The sequence below is a fragment of the Schistocerca gregaria genome, chromosome 10 (assembly GCF_023897955.1).
Source record: "Schistocerca gregaria isolate iqSchGreg1 chromosome 10, iqSchGreg1.2, whole genome shotgun sequence".
NCBI lineage: Eukaryota > Metazoa > Arthropoda > Insecta > Orthoptera > Acrididae > Schistocerca > Schistocerca gregaria.
In genome coordinates, this window is record NC_064929.1 from 217,019,943 (window position 1) to 217,040,021 (window position 20,079).

Here is a 20,079-nt window from a genome sequence, read left to right on the forward strand (position 1 = left end):
ATTCTTCTGTAGCACCACATTTCGAAAGCTATTCTCTTCTTGTCCTAACTAGTTATCGTCCATGTTTCACTTCCATACATGGCTACACTCCATTTTTTTAAATTGTGCAACGAAAACTGCTTGTAAACGGAAAGAGGAAGTGTTGAAGGTGAGTTGTTATACGCATGTGTAAGGGAATTCTTAAGTAGGAAGCAGGAAATGGGCTTGTTGTTTCTGGGAAGACGAATTCCGGCTTTGGCTATTGGACGGACCACAAGACCGGAAGAAGCAGGAAACAGCAGCTCGTGTGCCCTGCTGTGACGGGTGTATAGGGGGGGCATGCAGTGTGCAGTGCAGTGAATCAAGATTTCGTTGCCAATAACAATGAACGAGGCTCAAGGCCAACGAGAAGTGGGAAGTGGAGGAGATGGACAGAGAGGGTAGGAGGAGGAGGCGATTTGGATGTATATATAATACCCATACATATTTAGTAATGGCGTAGCATTACTGGGTTCTCTAGTAACGTTATAAGATGAACATAAAAAAGTAAAACAAAGTTAATGGAATGTAGTCAAATTAAGTCAGGCTATGCTGAGGGGACATGTTTGGAAAATGAGACGCGACAATTCGTTTATCAGTTTTCGCTCTTTCGGCAGTAAAACAACTGAAAATCGCACACTAGCAGCAGACATAAAATGCAGAATATTAAAAACAAGAAAAACTTTTTTGAAAAAAGCAAATATATTCACATCGGACAGAAATTTAAGTTTAAGGAAATATTTTCTTAAAACTATTGCATCTTTCGTGTCCATTTCTTGACGCATTGCTGTCTGTCTTGAGTTCTTGGACAGACGTTTGTTTTATCGATTTTTCTGACGTTTTGCCATCACAAATGGCCGGCATTATCAAAGGCTTACCGTCCACTGCCGGTGACAGACCGGAAAATCGTTAAATAAACATCGGCCGAAGAATCCGAGACAGAAGCCAACAGGTAAGCGTGTGAAACACGGACGATAAAATCTGTTGGGAGGTGCTCAACTTTTCAGTTCTCAGGCTCTCGTCTTCCGTCGAGCGAGCGGTTGTATGTCACTGCGAAAACCGGAGCCGCCACATTACCACACTGCGAAAGGAACCTAACTGGTGTACAAAAATGGTTCAAATGGCTCTCAGCACTATGGGACTTAACATCAGAGGCCACCAGACCCCTAGAACTTAGAACTACTTAACCCTAACAAACCTAAGGACATCACGCACACCCATGCCCCAGGCAGGATTCGAACCTGGGACCGTAGTGGTCACGCGGTTCCAGACTGAAGCGCCTGGAACCGCACGGCCACAACGGCCGGCTAACTGGTGTAGAGTCTGGACCCGAAGACTCGCCTTTATTAAGTGACCTTGGGCACTTCGTTTCAGCGAGGGTATCTACTTGCCAGGTACTCACGTCGCCAGGTGTTTTTCACTCCAATTCCGGAATACTTACTGCATCTCCTTTGCTGGACGGATTTCGGAAACCCGTGTTTAGCAACTCCCGTCCACTGGAGCGACATTAGCACTGCCACCATTCAGAGAAGACAGGGTAAACACGTGAACGGCAGCAGAGTGCAGGGTGATTTGGGATTCCCTGTGAAGGAAGAAAGGAAGGGAAGGCGTACAAAGGCCCCGGCTCCCCCTGGCTGCCGGTGTAACGAGACGCCCTCAACCGTGGCTTTGGAACTGGAACCAGAGCCTGGAGAGCTGGCGTCTCCAGTCTGAAGCGTAGCTAGCAGCACAGTCTCGCCCGCCTAATTGCTCGCGCAGCGTGAGTCACACGTGGTGGTGACATGAGCGTGGTGGGGGGGGGGGGGGGGGGGAAGGGAGTTTAAAGAGGCGCTCAGCTCCTCCTCGCCCTCCTTTCTCCCCCTGCACCAAGGAATGTCCCTGCCCTGACGACGAACGGATCCATCTGTGGGCTTCAACCCAGTGCCTTTTTTTTTAAGGAGGTAATGGAATATGTCGGCTTCTTTTAAGTCTGGCGAACTTGCAACTGTTATGAGTGCAGCAGACTTACAACTGTTGCAGAATGTAAGCAGTGGTTTTGAATGTTGAAACCACACAAAGTCGACTCTTTTTTTCTATTCTTTGCAGAAAAAAATGGAGTATGACTGTGAAGATGTATTAGCACTTCATGTTATAATTCTATGAGTAATTTTTCTTCAACCCATGGCACATACAATCCTCTACTTGGACAAGCTCTCTGTTGAAGAGAGACAGGATTTCAAGAACTTTCAGAGACTGAGATGCGCAGAATTCTTGAGGCCAGTAGCACCACATATGTTACAGCTGTAGAACCACAAGGAGAGCAACATTTTGTAATCCTTCGATTTCTGACAAGATGTAACAGTGATAAACGTACTGCCATCGAATGTTACTGGCCAAGATTACTGAAACTGTACCTAGAGTGTGGTGGGTTTTCCTGTGCTCAAGGATTTTGTAAAATTAAGTACTGTTATTTTACTTTCTATGCATTCTTAACGCATCAACGCGTGCAGTTATCGGCAAATAGAAATTACCCAGTTCCTTCCCATTAACCCACTATCTCAAGGAAAGGAACTGAAAGCTATTGTTAAGGTCATATTACCATAGTAGCTGGCAGGTACTTTAACCTTCAAGTAACAATATTAGTTATCGGTAACACTTTAAATTCGTCCACCTACACTCTGACACAGTGCATCTTGCCGGCGTTTCCCTCTGAAAGGAAGCAACCAAAATGTATTTTGAGACCTACAATGAACATAAACTGAAATAATTATTTCAGACAATTATTGAACCAGAACGACCCCACAGAGGTATCCTAACTTCAGTTTCTAATAAAGACTGACAAGTTACTTCTGTGAACCATTCGGGAGTCGCCATTGTGTAAACACAACAAAGAAAGACAGCAGTCGAGACACGCTCATACGCCAGTCACCCAGTCTGCCGTGCTTTTACTCACTGACAATAAACCACCGATCCGGGCAAATCTTCCGTCAGGTAGTTTGTCAAATTTGTGATTCCAGGCAACTGTTGATAACGGTTGAAAACTAAAACATGGTGCTGCAAATAGTTCTCATTCTGGAAAAAACGACATTTTGACAACGGAGTGAGTGATTGATTATTTTGTAAAAAATTTTGTTTATTTACAGATGCTATCACTTTCTTATCACACAGTCAATACCAGTTTCGGCCATACAATGACCATCTTCAGGTTCTACACAACTAGAAAAGAAAATTTATACTAAAACCTAAAAACAAGTGCAATATCTAACCAGGCTTACTAGTCATCTAACTGACTTTATGCGAAATACATCTAGTTCAAACCTAAAGGCGACGTAAACTGAAGACAGGTTCGTCCGTTGTCAAACTATCTATAAAATGTAAAACACCGGTCTGATATTGATTCTGTTCACGCTCTCTGCGCGAGTCCTTTATAAGACAAACTTAGTTTTTCAAAAGCCTAAAATATGACAAATTTAGTATTAATATGTATATAAAATTTAAAATTATAGAACAGATCGTTAAATCAGTGAAGTAACATTATCTGTTCATTGAGGAGGTTGTTAGGTTCTCTGCGTCTCGTATCATAAATCTCCAGTTGTTATAAAATGTCAAATCGTTTACGTTTCTGTGACTTCATGTAGAATTTGAAGCTGTTCGTCGTCGTTACCAATATTGTGACCCTCATCTTGCATATGTAAGCCTAGCGCTGTCTGATTACTGCAATATGTGCGTTCTTTAAAACTTACATCGAAGGTCCTGCCTGTCCGTCGGATATAGCTTTTTTTCGCATTCATGACACGAACAAAATGAATTTGCAATAGACACATACTCCTACCTTTACGACGATCTGTTCACCTGAGCGAATCGTTTGCACAAACTACGTGCTTCAGCTGAGTGCGGGCCGCAGCAGACGTCAGCAACCTCTAAGGCGTCCCGTTCCCCGGCAGCAGAGCAGAGCACTGCACTCCTCTTGCTGCCCGAGTCGCCACTGCCGTACTGACGGACGACGGCGTAAACAGGCGACAGCCGGGAATACAGCGCCACCGGGCGTCACAAATACACTCTGCAAGTCCTACAACTACTTCCATCTACAGCAACATTTCCTCCTTATTCTGAAATGTTACTTAACTCATCGAACCATCTGTTCTTTAATTTCAATTTTATAGTCATTTGATATTGATTAATAGTAAATAAATTAATAGTAAATAATTAATTGCCAGCCGTAGTGGCGAAGCGGTTCTAGGCGCTACAGTCTGGAACCGCTCACCGCTACGGTCACAAGTTCGAATCCTGCCTCGGGCATGGATGTATGTGATGTCCTTAGGTTAGTTAGGTTTAAGTAGTTCTAAGTTCTAGGGGACTGGTGACCTCAGAATTTAAGTGCCATAGTGCTCAGAGCCATTTGAACCATTTAAAAAATAATTAATTAATTAATACTCAATTTGTCGTATATAAGGCTTTTGATAGAGGACGCGCGCATCTAGCGGAAAGAGGGTGAACAAACTCTAACAAATTTTTATACCTAAATAAGAACGGTGCTTTACATTTTATAGCTAGTTTGACAACGCATGAACCTGTCTTCAGTGTATGCCGCCTTCAGGTATGAACAATATGTGTTTCGCATAAATTCAGTTACATTACAAATAGGCCTGGCTAAATACTGCACTTATTTTTAGGTTTTAATTTAAATTTTCTTTGGTATTGTTTCATAATCTGAAAATGGTCATAGTATGGCCGAAACCGGCTATGACCTTGTCAGAAGAATGTGATTGCGTCTATAAATAAACAAAAAACTTTTGCAAGTTGTCATCCTAGTTTTTCGGAGTTGGTTTTCGGTGTGAAGGTAACCCCGCACGATAGTTCTTGACTGCAGCCACGTCTCGCAAGAGTGCTTGGGCTGACAACCACACAGCCATCTTCAGGTGAGTTGGACCCTGTGTGGAGACTGCTGCTGCACGTCGCCATGTTAACTCGTGCGCCACAAATGGGAGCTGTGGCGGATGCGCGCAGGCGACACCGCACGTCTGTCGAGTTTAGCGCCCTCTGTCAAACGTTGCCCCATCTGAGGGCTGCAGGCCCACGAGTAACAGCCACATACTCGGTGTCACTGCCTTAGTGGAACTGCACGCCCGCAGAGCTTAAATTCAGTGACCAAAATAATGAAATTAACTGTCACTAGACGTGACATTCGGTGTAAAATTTTGTCTTCCTCAACATTTTACGGGCGTCACTGAGTCCCATGCCTTGACTGGCTCTAGGCCACCATCACTACTAATGAGAGCTTGCGACAAATGTATCTCGACAGACCTCTTAATGATTGCAATCCCGGAGGGTATCGTCGTGTTCAGCATTTTTCGTAGCAGAATAATCCGTACAATGTCCCGTGGACATGTAACACTCAGCGTTTTTGACTTTTATTAGCCTGCGAAAGGCGAGTGTGGCAGTTTTCTCCACGCAACTTTTCATGAATAGTGTGCGTGTTGTTTGGCCAAAGCAATATCCTTCAACAAAAATTTTTGATAGTTTGCCCAATAATATAAAATGTCCGACAAGTAGCAAAAGAAAATTCTAAATGTAGCCTAAAACCGTTTCTACTGTAGAACTCCCCCTGTGCCATAAACGAATTTTTATTTCAATACTGGTCATTGTAAAGACAGCTAGTTTTTGAATGTTATTGCATTATTAGGCCTGAAAGATAATGCCTTCGTTAACGTTAAACCTAATTATCTAAGTATATCCTTAAAGTAGCGCGATCCACATCATAACGATAGAAATATGTTCAAATGTTCTACGGAACATGTAGCTAACTACTTAACAGGTGCAAACTTGGGACTCCCATGTTGTGACACATGGCGAAATGCGTCGGGCAGTTGCACTGCACACTGCGGGCGAATTGTCGAACAGCCGTACGCAGAAATACAAAACGAACTTGCCCACAGCTCTCCCTCAAATACACTCAGGCGTGTTTTGTAATGTACATTACAGCCTTTATTGGAGTGGCAGGAACCGAGAGCCAGTCAAACATCCACTCTAAGTGTAAAAGACGCCTGGCGCTGTGTTCCGTAATCTTCTACAAACCCAAATCGTTCTTTAGCAAGCGGAGAAGAGCATGGGTGTTTGTAGGTGACCAGAAGACTAGTCTAACGTAACGCCTCTTCAGGATTCCGCACAATTAGAGGAGATGTCACCTACACATGGGTGCTTCACTCTCGACTTAAACGGCCCCTCCTCGTCTTTATCTTGTAAGTTGTCACGTAAACTCCTCTTGAAAAATGTTAGATCATCCTGAAATCTAAAAGTCTTCGCGTTGCCGTGCAGCTGAAAGGTGAACCAGAGCGTGTGTGCCAGGAAAACCTTTACAACTCAGTCCAACAAGGCTGTGGTACAAGACGAGCCACCGGAATGCGGCTGTGTGTGCCCGGCCACGTGCACAGCCGTAAGCCAGTTTCACGCCTGCTGATACGGCTTCGTCCTGCGTCGTCACATCAGCACGCGAAACCCTCGATAAAGAGCTCTGCTGTTCTTAGCGTTGTGCAACTGGTAGCGTACTTCGGTTTTCAAACATTGTGCTACTTTGCACGCGGAAAATCGTAAAGCAGCACCGCCGCTAACCAATGGCGACTGAATCACGTTCCTCGTGAGGCAAAAGGGTGGAGGAGGGTGAGGGGGGGGGGGGGGCAGAGAGGGAGTTGGCTTAGGCTTTACAACTACAGTAACATACTAACACTGCACAACCCCAGATAGTCGAATTGCTTTTGAAATTGCTCGGAAGTTGGCTACACCGCGTTTTATCTCAAAGTTGAGTCCAGCTGTGTGTTCGTGCGTTACTTATTAGTGAGAAACTCGTATTGTTGAGTTGTTACAGAAATGATGCAGTTTGCATTATGACAGCGAATTGATAATGTGGAGTGTCACATGAAAATAGGCTCCACCAAGGAATGTAGAGAAATTTTGAAGCGAAGTATTGTGGTAGGAAACTCTCCACGACCAGCACTATTTGAGATCTAGACAACAAATGGTGGGCTGTAGGATTCATTCAGAATGTGCGAGCGACAGTGAGGAACCCCTGGAACTGTGGACGAGAAGTAAACCGCAAATCGGGGAGGAGGTTACTGCAGCGGATTGGTGTACCTCATACATCGTGTCATCCTCTGCCAAAAGACATAAAAGAGTTAATTTTTGTAACTGGCTGTTAATATCGCTCGATAATGGTTACTTGCGCCCGTTGCTTTATTTCATACTTCATTTGTGAGGTTATGCAAACACCCAGGACTGCAGTCACCGGTCCCTGGAAAACCCACATATTCTGCACGGAGAACCTCTCCATTCAGAGGTAGGTGTATGGTGCGCTATGTCCGCCATATGCATTAATCGCCTCATATTTTCCAGTTACACCTTTAACACTGCCAGATATCTAGAGATCATCGACTCTTTCGACGCACAGTTAACAGATGCAGAGCAGGCAGCTGTATGCACGGAGTATTCCAACAAGATGGAGCAGCCGCTCACACATCCAACCCAAGTATGACCCACTTCACCAACGGGCAACATCGTCTGATTTTTATTTATGTGGCACAGTAAAAAGCAGAGTGTATGCCGACAGGCTTCGCAAAATGGACGATCGTAAACAGAACATCACCAGAGGAATTATCAACGTCAGCCCAGCAGAGTCACAGCTTTTTGCTGGTAACGCCATCGCACGGAATCAGCGATGCGTGGATGTCGATGGCCACCACTGCCAGCACCTCGCTTATAAGCAGGTACCTGCACGCTTCTTAACGTTACTGTGCTCTGTTCTTTTTAGTCAGTTTTACTGAGCGAGCTGGCGCATCGGTTAGGACACTGGACTCTCATTCTGGAGGACGACGGTTGAAACTCTCTTCCTGTCATCCTCATTTAGGTTTTCCGTAATTTTGCCAGACCGTTTCAGGCAAATGCCGGGATGTTTCCTATCAAATGACACTGCCGACTTCCCTCCCCATCGTAACCTAATCTGATGGGACTCGTGACCTCGCTATTTGGTCCCTCTAACCCCCAAATCAACCAATCAATCGTACCAGTTCTATGTGGGACGTCCTGTATCATTCGCTGTAACCTAGATGCCCACATCGGTGCTTCCTTCATTGTAATAAACATTCAATTTTTTTCCCGATACTATGTTGTTATTTTACGTCTTACGACTAGGGACGGGCGCATACTGCTTTATTTTCGGCCAATTCTGTGTCATTATTCGCCAATTTCAGTGATAATCTCACGATTAAAATTTATTTTCCTTTAGTAACTAATCCATCTTCAAACTGTTGAAACTTGCAATAGTGGTAACATTTTTATACGCCGATGCCACATTTCCCAACGGTTTTGCACAAAAAATCCTACCAAGAAAAGACCCTTTTTCGAGAGGTATTTAATGCGGCGCATCAATTAAACGGCTTTTTTCGTTATACGCAATTATAGATACGAGAACCACCAAACGCGGCACTTGAGCTTCGCAAACACTTAAATGACCATCGGGCCGGCTAGATTTGCTTCGATCGGCCAGTCGCAGCACAGAACACGTTGACTTGGCACTAACGTCTATCTCATGGTACATCCAAAGACTGAGCACGTCTATATAAATACTATTTTGTAAAATGAAGTCCATCATGATAGCACGATCTGCTGATAGATGATGATAATGATAAATGACTGGTTTGTTGGGCTCAACTGCGCGGTTATCAGTGCCCGTACAAATTCTCATCCTTTACTCAGTCAAATCTCGCCACTTTCATGAATGATGATGATGATGATGATGATGATGGATAACACCACGAACACCCAGTCCCCGGGCGGAGAAAAGCCCCAACCTGGCCGAGAATCGAATCTACTGGTACAACGAAAGGCTGGAATCCGCATTCATGATCTTCGAGTTCGTCAATTAAAAGTGCCCCATTTTCTGCTTTTCGTATTAATACATCTCTACTACGAAAATATGCAGTTTAATTGAATCACTGCATTAAATATCTCTCCAAAACGTGCTGATTTTGCCACGAGTTGTTGCATACAAAGGATGTGGAAATATGGCGTCGGAAGGAAGGATCGTTACTAAACTTTGATTCCATACGGATCTGTTGTACACAGCGGCCAAACATTAATTGAGGAAGGATAAGTGATGATCGCAATTCCGCTGTTTTTATATTATTATTGCATATCTAGATTTCAGCTATAAATGACCATCTTTAGTCCATATCAGAGTGTTAGCAGCCGCGCGGGATCAGCAGAGCGGTCTGAAGCGCTGCAGTCAGGGACTGTCCGGCTGGTCCCGGCGGAGGTTCGAGTCCTCCCTCGGGCGTGGACGTGTGTGTTTTTCCGTAGGATAATTTAGGTTAAGTAGTGTGTAAGCTCAGGGACTGATGACCTTCCCTTAAGATTTCACACACATTCGAACATATTTGAGAGTGTTAAGATTCAGCAAACAATTAATCAGTATCGTAAAAGAGAATATCGTAGATAGGTTTAATTGATGGCAGAATGTGGATGCTCCTCGTAAACTCTCAGTCGAGTTTACTTTAATGATTCGTAATCAAACATCTAGACGGGGAATCCAACTTCGAACCACTGATTTATGACAATGACGTAGGGTGAAGCAATGAATTAAAATTTGGAGGAGGGGTGGGATTCGAACCCGGACCTCGTGCTTACTAGCCAGATGCACTAACGACTGCGCAGCACTGGCACTCCGGCGACCACAGCCGCACGGATTACCGTAGCACGTCTCCCTCGCCGATACAGATTCCATTTCACGCATCAGGCCATTCCTAGTCCAGTGTGTGCCGGCACGGTAACTCGGCGTGTTCGGTCAGGGGGTTAGCTGCCCTCTGTAATAAAAAAACTGAGCAAATGGATCAACGACGAACTGAAAATGGAATGATCATATATAGTTGATCGTCGGTAAGGCGGATGCCAGACTGAGATTCATTGGAAGAATCCTAAGGAAATGCAATCCGAAAACAAAGGAAGTAGGTTACAGGACGCTTGTTCGCCCACTGCTTGAATACTGCTCAGCAGTGTGGGATCCGCACCAGGTAGGGTTGATAGAAGAGATAGAGAAGATCCAACGGAGAGAAGCGCGCTTCGTTACAGGATCATTTAGTAATCGCGAAAGCGTTACGGAGATGATAGATAAACTCCAGTGGAAGATTCTGCAGGAGAGACGCTCAGTAGCTCGGTACGGGCTTTTGTTGAAGTTTCGAGAACATACCTTAACCGAAGAGTCAAGCAGTATATTGCTCTCTCCTACGTATATCTCGCGAAGAGACCATGAGGATAAAATCAGAGAGATTAGAGCCCACACAGAAGCATACCGACAGTCCTTCTTTCCACGAGCAATACGAGACTGGAATAGAAGGGAGAACCGATAGAGGTACTCAGGGTACCCTCCGCCACACACCGCCAGGTGGCTTGCGGAGTATGGACGTAGGTGTAGACGTAGATGTAGATGTAGAAACGGATGTCTTGCGACGTCCGCCCCGGGCAGACACAACGAACGAAAACGAACGAAATGAGATTTTAATGTGTGGCGCTGCAGCCAGCGCATCTGCCTCGTAACCAGGAGACCCGGGTTCGAATCCCAACGCTGGAACATATTTAATTCTTTGCTTCAGCCTAAATCATTAGCGCAGATAAAGGCGAGACTCAATATGTCTCAGGAATATCGACCGCATATGATTTCCTATATTAGGCTAACTGCTCTACCGACTACCGAAGCACGACGCAACGACGCACTGTACACCGGCAGTCTAGAATTCCCACGAGCTCTCCCGCATACATTGCGGGACCGGCACTACAGGAAGGAAGGACGGTGGGTCGTGAGCCGTGCCTCGTTGTCGCAACAGGTAAGAGCACTAGGCGGCAGGGTCGGACGTGGCACGCTCCAACACCTGCCCGCCAGACAGCCAGTCCGCCAGCGTGCATTCCGCTGCAGTCTCGAACTTCGCCCTGGAACCGCCGTCAGCTCTGCAGGAAGCGACTTAACCCTTTGTGGGAGCGAGGCTATTTGTGCAGGCTATTAGCCCCGTAGCTGGCGTGGGTGGCGGCAGGTGGCGTTGTAAAGAAACCATTAGCTCCGGATTGACTGTGCGTCTTGAGAACAGGTGCTGTCGGTTCGGTCGGCAGGTGCCTGTGGTCGCGCGAGGCCGTGCACGCACCTCGGCACGCACCTCGCCACGCACCTCACCTCAGCTCAGCCGCCGTCCTCCCAGGCGACCGGGCCGATGCGTGTGGCCTGCCTCTGCCTCGCCTCCACACACTTCGGTGAATCCCTTCACGCGGATCTGAGCGGCGCGTCCGCTGGACGGACGCGCCACGCCATCATATAGTCACGGCGCTCATGTCACCGTCATCACACACATCAAGGAACCAGCCTTTTGGTCCAATCCGTCTCCTTCACAATTCATCAACCCATCTCTTCACTGGTCTTCCAAACATATGTTGCGTCTTCGTTTATATCATGTTATGGCCTTAGTGATTCTTCCATCTAGCATACGGTCTAATCTACACTGGAGAACGAAAGAAACTGGTACACCTGCCTAATATCGCGTAGGGCCCCCGCGAGCACTCACAACTGCCGCGACAGTACGTGGCACGGACTCGACTCATGTCTGAAGCAGTGCTGGAGGGAACTGACACCGTGAATCCTGCAGGGCTGCCCACAAATCTGTGAGAGTACGAGGGGTTGGAGAACAGCACGTTGCGAGACATCCCAGATATGCTCAATAATGTTCATATCTGGAACGTGTGGTGACCAGCGAAAGTACTTAAACTCAGAAGAGTGTTCCTGAAGCCAGTCTGTAGCAATTTTGGACGTGTTGGGCGTCGCATTGTCATGCTGCGATCCCCAAAGTCCGTCGGAATGCACAATGGACATGAATGGGTGCAGGTGATCAGACATGATGCTTACGTACGTGTCACCTGCCAGACGCACCAGGGGTCCCACATCACTCCACCTGCACGCGCCCCACACCACTGCAGAGCCTCCACCGGCTTCAACAGTCCCCTGCTGACATGCAGGGTCCATGGATTCATGAGGTTGTCACCAGACCCGTCCGCTCGATAAATTTGAAACGAGACTCGTCCGATCAGGCAGCATGTTCAGTCTCAGTGTCGAGGGGCCCACGCGAGGCGTGCAGTCGTCAAGGGTACAAGAGTGGGCCTTCGGCTCCGAAAGCTCACATAGATAATATTTCGTTGTATGGTTCGCACGTTGACACTTTTTGATGGCCAAGCATTCAAATCTGGAGCAACTTGCGGAATGGCTGCACTTCTGTCACGTTGAACGCTTCTCTACAGTCGTCGTTGGTCTCGTTCTTGCAGGATCTTTTTCCGACCGCAGCGATGTCGGAAATTTGATGTTTACCGGATTCGTGATATTCACTGTACACTCGTGAAACGGTCGTACGGGAAAATCCCCGCTTCATCGCTACCTCGGAGATGCTGGGTCCCATCGCTTGAGCGCCGACTGCAACAGCAAGTACAAAATCAATTAAAACTTGATAACCTGCCATTGTAGCAGCAGTAACCGATCTAACAACTGCGCCACACACTTTTTGTGTTATATAGGCGTTGCCTACAGCGGCGCCGTATTCTACCTGTTCACAAATCTCTGTATTTGAATGCGCATGCCTCTACCAGTTTCTTGGCGCTTCGGTCTATATTTTCCTTTCCTGTTAACTGATATTATTTTGTTAAGTCAATTATGTTTTCCATATTCAGTTCAGTTGTGACGTCACCGTTTCTGTTTATGTCCATCAACGTATATCGAGCCACGTACCTAAGGAAATTCATGGCACATTCTTCTTTTCGCTTTTCATCTATCTTCTTCAGATCCCATCCATTGTGCAGTGCTGGTATACCCATAACCGTATAGAACTTTAATGTAATATCTTTGTGGAGTTTCTTTCCCAATGTTCTGTATGAAGCTCTACAGAAATCATTAGATAGGTTTAATTTATTTTGTATTTCACTGTTTGCCCCGTATGTAATGTTGTTGTTGTTGTTGTTGTGGTCTTCAGTCCTGAGACTGGTTTGATGCAGTTCTCCATGCTACCCTATCCCGTGCAAGCTTCTTCATCTCTCAGTACCTACTGCAACCTATATCCTTTTGAATCTGCTTAGTGTATTCATCTAATACTGTATTCATGTAATACTGCATCTTAAATATTTAAATTGTATTAAGTTCCTCTATGATCTGCTTGTCAAGTTAAATCTTAATTTGCGCGAGCTGGAGTCGTAAAAATACTATCGCTTTTGGCTTTGTGATGCAGACGTTTAGATTTTATTCGGTGGCTACTTCACTTACGTTAAGGGCCGCTTGTTGAAAGTCTTTTCATTCTGACTAATAATTAATTGGTCATCAGCAAATAGTAGTCTGTACTAACACCCACACCGTTAATTTTAAAATGTTTTATTGTCCGTACCGAAGCTTTGGTTACATCGTCGACGTACATGAGTGAGCGAGAGGGGACACCCTTGTCTAGTTCCGCGGTTTACTTCAGCCATATTATGTCTGCCGTCTGTTATTTTTATTTGTATTTTGTTATTCATACACAAATCTTGTACAGCTCTTGTAAGATGAGATGGAACCTCGTCGTTTCTTAAGATTTCCCACAGTTTCTTTCGATTTACTTTATGAAACGCGTTTTCATAGTGAATGAAGGCAAGAAAAGTTGGTAAATTGAATGCACCGTGTTTTCCTATTAGTTGTGTCACGGTGTAGATCGTGATGTGCCCTTTCGGAAACAATGTTGGACATCACTGTAAAAGATGTGTCAAATACGTTCGTAAGGGATGTTTTGTAAAATCTGTGAGGGTGGTCTGCACTAATTTTTTCATATCCTTCATAAAAGTTGGAGCGTGGCTCTAGATTTCACAAAAGAAAATTTGTCAAAGAACTCTGATACTGTACCGAGGGCCAGAGGTGTATTTACAGCTGTGCCCATTGCGCCCGGCTGCAGTGCGTCTGTGTTTGCCTCACACGCAAGAAGCAAGGAGTGCCATGCGTCTTGGATGCACGCCTCTTCCTCGACGCTGTTTCTGTGGTCAGGTTGTCCCCTCTGCTAGCAGCAGCTGTCGCCGTACGCTTGTACATTCTGGGGTGAGGCGAGACGATACTACACCGTAAAGAGAGGCGCGCAGCTACTGGGGTAATGAACACATTTTACGTAACGCACGCGTGACCGTAGTGGAAGCGATGGCGATGACTGGGACTGTTCTATTTAATAACTGTACTCATGTTTTCAAAATAATGCTTCATCCTGTTGGGCCTCCCAGTGGCTGCGAACGAAAATACGAAACAGAGAGGCACTACGCCACTGGCTACAAGTTTAGCTCTGACACTGCCAGCGCTTGCTAACGGTGACAATCACTCCAGTTTTATGTTGCACATCAAAGTATCCACTGGACCGAAATCCAAGAGCATAGCAGGAGTTAACCAGACTCTGATCAAAGGGATTATGAGCCAAACTGGTTCACTGGCACAAAACACTTACAAGCAAAACAAAGGTTGTTACAGTTTCCAGCTTGAGAAGTTGCTATCATAAGTCGAATAAACCACTCTTACGTCATTTCCATAAATTGATTGAGGCAAATGCCGAGATGGTTCCTTTCAAAGGGCACGGCCGACTTCCTTCCCCGTACTTCTGATGACCTGGCTGTTTGGTCCGCTCCCCCCCCCCGAACCAATCAATCAAACTTTGACACTTCAGTGCGCCGCAGCGGGTAATTGGAAACCGCTTTGTCCCGTGATAAATATGTTTATACTAAACGGCCGGAAATATCATGTCCATTATAATCATCCGGGCTGTTATGCGGTGGTCGGTTGATTAATTCTGTGTTCTGAGTCAGTAGCAAGGCAGTGGGTGTGTTGGACCTTTTATCGACCTACGGACCCCCTTGAAGATGTCTCCCGCAGTCGGAGACGAAACGTTGGGAATTGACACAGAATTCATCAACCGACCACGGCGTAACAGCCCGGATAATTATAATGAACAACTGTGTTTCTACGCTATACATTACGGCTAGGTTGGTCTCACTGTGAAGCTGCGTCCACAGAGGCCGCGCAACAGCGAACAAGTTGCACGCTGTGTGTCAGTAGACACAAGAGGATGTGGTGCTCTCTTGCGCGGGTGAGCTCGGGTGGCGTTTCTCGTTTTCCCCCGCTACTGGCAGCTGCGTCCCTGCAAACACTTTGCTCCGTTCTGCGCAGTTCTGTCTTGCTCAGCGCTGCGCGTTTTACCGGTGTGGAAGTACAGTAGCGCCTCTTTCAACCATTCGCTGAAGCAGACGGAATTCGCGCGCGCCTCTGCGCAGTTAGACGCAATGCTTCCCCTACTGGCAGACACTGACATGGCTACACGGCAAGTCGCTAGAGGCTTCTGTCGCTTTCTAATTTTGTGGAAACATTACAGATTGCATAAAAGGTAAGAGCTGTAAGGTCCATGCCTTATATCGTTATAATTTGCAACAGGCCAAGTAAATACAACTGTACTCCATGCAGCGAAACGAGAGACGGACAGCAAACACACCGAGGCCACAGCGCTGCCGTTGTTGAGTGAGCGATACCAGTACAGGGGCGCGCCCGTTGCCAGTACAACTACTTCGTGTCTCATCTTAGTCTCTGGTTGTAAAATTCATCACGTTTGAAAGACCTTTTATCAGCGTGTGTGATCACATTCTGCATTCATTGTTTCTGTGTCCACCCGACTGCTACTTTTTTTCCCTCTCCCATTAGTACTACTTAAGAGTAAACTCGTTATGCCATCTTTCATAGAGACAGCAAGCGATGGTCACATTCCAATTTTGAGCCCATTCAAGAAGCGATCAAAGAAGTAATCATTCAGTCCTGCAGAGAAACACATGGTTCTTAACGTCTATAAAACGGAGCTGTTGTATCCAGGGCAGTCAATAACATTTGCAAAGAATCAATGTTTCGTACAGCAAGTAAACGAAATCGTTAATTTTTGATTTTCTTCTTTCGAGTCATCAGTCTTGTGACTGGTTTGACGCTGTCCGCCACGAATACCTCTCCTGTGCCAACCTCATCTCAGAGTGGCACTTAAAACCTTCGTCCTCAGTTATTTTCTGTATGTATTCCAACCTCCGTCTTCTACAGCTCCCTCTAGTACCAAGCCACTCCCAGATGTCTTAACAGCTGTCTTAGCATCCTGTCTTTTCTCCTTGTCAGTGTTTTCCACATATTCCTTTCCACACCGATTCTACGCAGAACCTCTTCATTGCTTACCCTATCAGTCCACCTAATTTTCAACACTCGCCTGCAGCAACACATCTCAAATGCTTCGATTCTCTTCTGTTCCGGTTTTCCCACAATCCATGCTTTACTACCATACAATGCTGTACTCCAGACGCGCGTTCTCAGAAATTTCTTCCTCAAATTAAGGCTGATATTTGATATTAGTAGACTTCTCTTGGCCAGGAATGCCCTTTTCGCCAGCGCTAGTCTGGTTTTCATGTCGTCCCTGCTCCATCGGTCATTGGTTATTTTACTGTCTAGGTAGCAGAATTCCTTAACTTCAACTACTTCGTGACAATCAACCCTTCTCCTTGTTCTGCTTTCTGCTATTTCACATTACTTTCGTATTTCTTCGATTTACTCTCAATCCATATTCTGTACTCATTAGTCCGTACATTCAATTCAGGAGACCATGTAATTCTTCTACACTTTCGCTCAGGATAGCAATGTCATCAGCGAATCTTATCACTGATATCATTTCACCTTGACTTTTAATTCGACTCCTGAACCTTTCTTTTATTTCCGTCATTGCTTCTTCGATGTCCAGACCGAACAGTAGGGGCGAAACACTGCACTCCTTACACCCTTTTTAATGTGAACATTTCGTTGTTGGTCGCCCCCTCTTTTCTCTCGTACAAATTGTATATTACCCGTCTCTCGCTATGGTTAAATTGGCTCTGAGCACTATGGGACTCAATATCTGAGGCCATCAGTCCCCTAGAACTTAGAACTACTTAAACCAAACTAACCTAAGAACATCACACACATCCACGCCCGAGCCAGGATTCGAACCTGCGACCGTAGCGGTCGCGCGGTTCCAGACTGAAGCGCCTAGAACCGCTCGGCCACCCAGACCGGCCTCTCACTATGGCTGAAGCATATTTTTCTCAGAATTTCGAACATCTTGCAGCATTTTTCCAGATCGACAAATCCTATGAATGTGTTTTCAAGCTTCTTTAGTCTTGGTTCCATCATCAGTGTCTGGTATTATTCTGAAAACAGCTGCATCTACAGGTGTTGCTGGTCGTTTTTCAGTGTATCGTGCAGTGAGTACAAGGCCACACACTCTTTGATGCGACCCAGAAAAGAAAGAAAAAAAAAACACGACAGAAGCTTTCAGAAAACGTTGATAACTTCGATAGAAACGTCAAACGAACCAAAGAACAAGAATTTTATTTTCCGTAACGAACTGCAAATAACTAAGCGCTCGCTGTCTTGATAGAAGATCCACATTTGTGCAATTTTGGGAGAACTACATTTTATAAATCATTTAAAGAAATGAATTTTAAATATGTTTATCGTGAAGGCGGTGGTATGCTAACAGACAGGGATGATGACGCTTTTTATAGAGGCGGCGTTATCTATGGGCCATTACGTTGTTGAGAGATGAAGGAAGACCCATTTACTATTTAGACGCGATATGGCTGAATTCAGGACATACCAGAAGTAACGTCTCTGTAGATAACGGCATAAAATCATCTAAACAAGTGTTTCTGTCCGGATTATACCTGGAACATGGCCCATCTCATTATCACTCACATTGGGAGCACAACAGGTTTCCTCGAAGGCCGTTTCTGGATTTTCCAATCCGAGACGAGTGGAGACGTATCGTGTTGATATATGCGCTAATACGTTCGAGAAGTGGTTTGAAGGTGTTCTTGCTTGGTATCACGAAAACGCAGTTATTGATCTTCATAACACGTCGTACCATTATCGTCGCAGAGAAAAAGTTCCTAATGCGAATTCCAATAAGAAAGTCGGATCAGAAGGCCTGAACTCTAAAAATTTCGCTCTTGAAGGCAGTATGTTGAAAGAACAACCTGAAATCGTTAAAGAAAACAGATTGGCACACAACGAACACGCAGTAGATGAAATGGGTAAAAATGCGGGGAAAACTGTTCTTGGAATTCCTCTGAAGCACTGGGAGTTAAACTCCATCGACTTAGTTTGTGTTAGAATCAATTCGTGCCTTTAACAGTACATATGAAATATCGGAAGTTAAGGAACTGTTAGAACAAACAGTAAGAAAAGTGACGACAGAAGAGTGGAACAAAAGTGTCCTCTATGTGGTGGAAAAAGTTGAAACTCAGGTGTGGAAATTAGACTGCATTATAGAGGAGAGAGAAGAGCGTTTTGTTATACACTTCAATGAAAATAGTAGTTCGACTGAATGAACTTAGTTTTATTCTTCCTTTAACATTATTGTAACTGGTACTGTTAAGATCGCATCTGCTATGCCGCCTGTCTGCTTTGACGGTTTCTTTCATTACAATACAGCGAGAGTTCACAGTGAAGGGTTTTCCACGAGCGACGGCGGCCAACTAAACAGCGTTCACGAAGAATTTTCGACATCTCTGCTTTCACTGGAACGGGTGGTACCGGTCACGTGAAACTGTTTATGTTTCGTCCTAGCTCTCGGTGAACAGAACATACCCACAGGGCAATATAAGTTAAGTATTGCAATATAAGTTAAGTATTGCAATATTTCTCAAAACAAGTTGGATTTCTCATTACTCTACCAAAAACTCCGTAACACAAAAGACAACACATTAAAAGGTTAGCTAGGAAAAAAACACAGGCACAGTAAAATGCCTGCTTGAATAGTGGTCCGCCTCCGTAGTTCAGAGGTTAGCGTATGTGTCTGCCACGTGGAGGGCCAGTGATCGAATGCTGTTTTTCCTCGGTAGGAGAACTACCATAGGGGCCACTCAGCTTTGTGGGCTACCTGATTGGGAGGGCGCGACTCCAAGGACAGTGAAAAAATAAAACAACGGCAGTGTGCTGACGACATACCCTCCTGCCCTCCATACCCCGTCCGCGTAACGCCTCGTGGCAGAGGATGACACGGCTGCCAGTCGAAATCGCGTAGTCTTCAGGATGGAGTTCCGTTTCTTTCCCCTTCTTTCTTTCTATTTCGTTTATTTTTGAATACTAATGGAACGTAAGAGGCGCCGATGTTTCGGCTCGTTAGTATAGTTGCTTACAACACCTTACTAGCATGAAGTTTCATTTAAACTCTTTGTATCCGCCTTGGTTGGAACATATACTACCCAGCCACGACATCATTACACTTGACTGGTACTGAAAACACGTGGTGACGTTACAGTAAATAAATACTTTACAATAATGACTGAGCCATACAAAACGCACTGACAATGCTTTTCAGATCAGTTGTGCGTGGACTATCAACCCCGATTACGCGCTAACTCACGGTAAGCCGACCAAAGGAGCCTCACTTCCAGATGTAACTCATACGTATTCCATAAATTACGCAGCAGTCGTATTTCGACGGGCGATGTGCACACACCTAAAAGTTAGCTGCCTTCCGTGCTTTGCAGTATCAGTGTAACCGAAAGTGCGAGGAGCTGTGACCGCCACGGAACGGAAGTACAGCTGGGGGAGGGGGGGTCCAGGCCAGTGAGTGGGCGAAAAGTCGGAACACCGCCGAAGAAACAACGGCGTGGCGCTGAGTGTTTTCGAAGCGCACAGTTCGGACATCAGATGAGGCGTCCCTTTACTTCGTCAAAAGGGTGAAGCGAAACGTGAGGTCGCGGGGCGTCCTCTGGTGGCGAGGTGACGTACCGCCAGTCTCTCTCTCTCTCTCTCTCTCTCTCTCTCTCTGTCTCAGCTTACAACTCATTCCGCCGCCCACACCTTGAGCTGAGCTCCGCCGTGGATGCCAGAGTCAGCGACGAGGTTGGGGCACACGGCAGCCGTTTCGGTACAGGCGCCGCTTTTACGGCTTTTTAACAAAACAAACAAAGACAGGCGTTTTATGCACAAATCGCCTCTAGCATGTGTAC